Source organism: Octopus bimaculoides, chromosome 1 (genome assembly GCF_001194135.2).
Source record: "Octopus bimaculoides isolate UCB-OBI-ISO-001 chromosome 1, ASM119413v2, whole genome shotgun sequence".
NCBI classification, from domain to species: Eukaryota; Metazoa; Mollusca; class Cephalopoda; order Octopoda; family Octopodidae; genus Octopus; species Octopus bimaculoides.
The window spans coordinates 25,648,589-25,653,588 of NC_068981.1; the positions used below are offsets into that span (position 1 = coordinate 25,648,589).

General features: G+C 39.0%; 1 protein-coding gene across 2 annotated transcripts in view; it reads right to left on the reverse strand.

Annotated features, from left to right (window-relative positions):
• LOC106868531 (interleukin 17-like protein) overlaps positions 1 to 5,000 on the reverse strand; it is a 64,565-nt gene that overhangs the window by 41,116 nt on the left and 18,449 nt on the right. Inside the window, exon 2 of one of the 2 annotated variants that reach the window (XM_014913834.2) lies at positions 2,450 to 5,000. This exon is cut by the window's right edge and continues 642 nt beyond it. The exons of the other annotated variant lie outside the window; for it this stretch is intronic. The gene's annotated coding sequence lies outside the window, so the exon portion shown is untranslated. Of the gene's footprint in view, positions 1 to 2,449 lie in introns of those variants that run through there. 2 annotated transcript variants of the gene reach the window in all.

Here is a 5,000-nt window from a genome sequence, read left to right on the forward strand (position 1 = left end):
AGTTTGCATCTACCAAATAAACTCACAAGGCTTTGGTCGGCCCGAGGTTATAGTAGAAGTCACTTGCCCAATATGCCACGTATTGAAACTGAACCTGGAGCAATGTGGTTGGAAGCAAGTTTCTTACTACACAGCCACGCATATATATATATGTGTGTGTGTGTGTATGTGTGTGTGTGTGTGTGTGTGTGTGTGTGTGTGGAATATCTTGTACTAAACTTTAGCATCGAAAGTTACACAAACAGCAAAGTACCAAAAATTCCAACATTCCCATCAAGATACAGGAGCAGATACTGCAGCGGCTTGTGTTTGAAGAGCTAACAGCTCTTCCATATTCTCCCAAAATTCCTGAGAGGCCTACAGGTGGTGGATGTAGGGTTACTCAAAGGAAACTGGATCTCTTCTTGCCAAGAGTTCCGAATGATCCTACCTTGCAGCAAGAAACGGTGATGACGGCAGCAACATCAAGCGCCGCGATTCGTCAAATGCAGCCTATCATATTCGTCCACTCTCTCTGTTTATGCAATTTCTGATGAAGTGAATTGGAATGAAAGACTGCATTTGAAACCGGTACTAAAAAACTGCGTTTGAAACCGGTACTAAAACGTTCTTAATGATAAAATTGTTTAGCATTTAGCATTTTCTACCTTGCCTTATTTTCCTTATACATATATGTGTGTGTGTGTGTGTGTGTGTGTGTGTGTGTGTGTGTAATTAATTAATGTTGGATAAAACGATTTAATGATTGTATCAAATGGCCAGCGTGTTAACACCATTTAGGAAAATATTTATACTGATATATAATTATATAGATATAATTATAGCAGAAAAGGTGTGGATAGGCATACCAACATACTGGAAATAGTTAATAGCTCTACAAACCACATATTATTTAACTACGTTAGCACAGGTTGAAAGCGGGCTAGTGAATCAATCAGAAATCGATCTATGAGTAACCCTTTAAAAAATTTGATTGATTCACTAACCCGCTTTCAACCTGTGCTAACGGAGTAAAATAATATGTGGTTTATAGAAGTATTAGTATCTACTTCCAGTATGTTGGTGTGCTATCCACACCCTTTTTTGCTGTAATTGTATCTATGTAATTATATATCAGTGTATATGTGTGTGTGTGTCTGTGTGTGTCTGTTTCTGTGTCTATGTCTCTATGTATATATAGCTCAAAAATCTCTATAACTACTGTTTTCCTTTAGCTACTTTGCTAAATTAGCTAGTTTGCTTGTTGCATGATTTGTGACGGCATGTCACTTATTTTCTATACATTGTCAACTGGAGTGAACTACTGCTATGTCAAGCAGACGAGTATCCATCTCCGACGATGACCATAAAGAGGTCGACATCTTACGGTCTGGTGGTATCAGAGCTAACATAGTAGAGGGTTCTCTACCCGTTTGCAATATATATCGAGTGTAGATTGCATTGAATAACTAACTGGGGGAGGCATCCTCTGAGCTCAAAATTGCAGTTTCGTCGATTTCTAGGGGACACCTGTGTTTAGCTTGCGTTTAACAAAACTTCGCAGTATAAATACTGCTTTCATCTCTTATAGGGTTTTCTCACCTAGCTAGTTTGCTTGTTGCAAGTTCAGTGATTGTATGTCACTTATTTTCTATACACTGCGAGCTGGAGGGAACATCAGCTATACATAGCACACGAATATCCCTAATTGTGAATGACCATAAAGAAGTCGAAACCCTACGGTGTAGTGGTCTCGTGTCAGAAGCTGTGTACTGTAGTTTCATGCTATCATCCACATCATATTTCTCGCAGCTTCACTGTCTGTCTGTCTCTCAGTCTTTCCCTCTCTCTCTCTCACTCTTTCTGTCTCCTCTCCTCTCTCTGCCTCTCTATCTTTCACTTTTCTTACGCCTATAATGGATTTTCAAACCAAACTTTTACTCTGCGACGGGAAATAACTCTTCGATTGTTGATCATGAAATACTGCCTCAGCAATTTCATCTAATAAGAATAACAGTGTTTCTACTTTCTATGTAAAAACAATATATTCTTTATTTTCCGAAGATTTTCCTCAGGATTTCCGTAGTCGCCACTTTCTGACAGTTTTCAGTTGAAATCCATAACTTACTGATCCTCTGATGAGGGTAGAGATTAACGTTGTACACACACACACAGACACGCACACACGCGTGCACTCTCTCATTCAAACATATGTGGTGCATGTTTGTGCATGAATAAAAGTTTGAAGGTTTCAACATGAGTACCGCTGCAAAAACAGATATGCGCTTTGAGCGGATTTCCTTTCTTTTAATCACTGTCGTGAGAAACACACATGGGTAAGTTGTGTAACTTCGACTTTATATTGCAATCTATAACATAAATTCATGTTTATCCATTCAGCAATTCAATACGTGCATGCAATATTGGAATGAGAAAAGTTAAAAGCAGAACAAACAATAACACTTGAGCATTCAGTAAAGATTTTTATGTATCTTAAAATGTAAAATTTCCTATAAATGTAATGAAATATGATACACAGAATTGTTTCTCATGATACTGTGGTTAAGTATTAAGCCTTCTGGAAACCTCTGCACGTATAACACAAATATATAGTATCACAATTGCCAGTACAGTATTCAAAATTCTCCAAACATATAAATTATTGTTACAAAATGTATAAATATATATAAGATATACAAAAACATATTTAGCAAATAACAATTTGGGGTAGGGTAGATTTTAAAGTAAAGATATAAAAAATATATGAATTTTATGTACATGTGTATATGAATATACAGTCCTTACATACATACATACATACATATATATATATATACATACATACACACACACACACACACACACACTCACACAAACAGAGAGACAGACAGATAGACAGACAGACACACACACACACACACACACACACACACATACATAATCTTTATATCATATTTTACTTCTTTCAGTTACTTGACTGCCACCATGGCGGGGTACACATTTGAAGTCAGACAAGTCGGCCTCATTATTGTTTTTGCAACAGTGATACTTGTTCTATCAGTTTCTTTGCGGAACCGCTATGTTGCAGGGATGTAAACGAACCTACACAGGTGGTCGAGCGTTGAGATAGAGCAAATACACACATGCGTAGATATAAACATTTCTTATATATAAGCGCAGCGTGGCTGTGTGGTAACAAGCTTTTATCTAACCACATAGTCCCGGGTCAGTCACACTGCGTGGCACCTTTCGAAAGTATAGCCACGGGCCGAACAAAGCGTTGTGAGTGGATTTGGTAGACGGAAACTGAAAGAAGCCCTTCGTATATAAATGAGTGTGTATGCATAATCTATATGTATGTACGTATGTATATGCGTATACACACACACATACATGTATACACAGTCTCCGATGGGTAAATTTTCTCCATTCTATATTTCTAATTTTGCGCAAGGGCATAGTTTGTTTCTGATTCTGTCGAGTATAGTAGGGTCAGTTGGGGACCATCTGTGAGAAAAACAGCGTTATGGCGCAATTCGCTTTGCCAGTAATTTCGAAACGACATGCTGTACAGCTCCAATGGGAACATTTCAGAGTGTCTGGCTGTCAGTCTGAGGACAGTGCAATCTGAGGCCGTGTACCGAGAGTGATAAAGATCAAACGTCCAGTCAACATCATGGTATTTGAAGTGATCACCGGTGATGGCGACGTTATGCCTCCATTCACCTTCCCACACAGCCTCACACTCAAGTGTCTGGAGGAGGTAGTTCTGCTCTGGGTCAAGAGGGTGGCTGCTGAAAGACCCTTTATCAGACAGCAGGACTCTGCACCATACCACACAAGCAAGAGAACCCAATCATGGCTGTCAGACAATTTCTGCGACCACATCACCCCTAACATCTGGCCAACTAACTCTCCAGACTGCAACCCGCCTTTGATTATTACGTGTGGGGTACAGTTGAGCGAAAGACCAACTAAACTCCTTGTAACACCAAAGATGAACTGAAGGCAAGGATTATGGCAGCATTCACCAACTTAAACAAGGAGACCGTCCAGAATAGTTGCAGTAGATTCCGAAGTCGTCTGGAGGCGGTGGTTGAAGCCAATGGCGATTTTATTGAATAAATCTACTCTTTAGTATTTCAACATATTTTTATGTAATTTTAGTAAATATATCTGTTAAAATGAGATGTCAGTGTTATTTTCATTTTTGCCAAATTTAGACAACAATTTATTCATTGCACCCTGTACACACACACACACACACACACACACACACACACACACACACACACACACACACACACACATGTACGTACATATAGGTATGCTTATAAAATTTCACATACAATAACACAGAAGCTTTTATAGATGCATGTATGGCATATTGAACGATAGATAAATTGATACTTGTTCGATATACAGTAATAGTAAGAACTAAGAGGGGACTCGATAACATTGTATTATACATATCTACTATAGAGGATTACATTATTAGATATATTTAATATTAAGTGCTTTGAGTTTTCTTCAGATTCTTTCATAGCGTTCCTATATACTTAAGCATACATACATACACACATAAACTGAATAATGATATATACACATAAATAAATAAATAAACTGAATAACGACATACATGCATGCATACATACATACATTGTGTTGGCACTCAGTCGCTTGCGACGTCGAGGGTTCCAGTTGATCCGATCAACGGAACAGCCTGCTCGTGAAATTAACGTGCAAGTGGCTGAGCACTCTACAGACAGGTGTACCCTTAACGTAGTTCTCAGAGATATTCAGCATGACACAGTGTGACAAGGCTGGCCCTTTGAAACACAGGTACAACAGAAACAGGAAAAAAGAGTGAGAGAAAGTTGTGGTGGAAGAGTACAGCAGGGTTCGCCACCATCCCCTGCCGGAGCCTCGTGGTGCATTAGGTGTTTTCGCTCAATAAACACTCACAACGCCTGGTCTGGGAATCGAAACCGCGATCCTATGACTGCAAGTCCGCTGCCCTA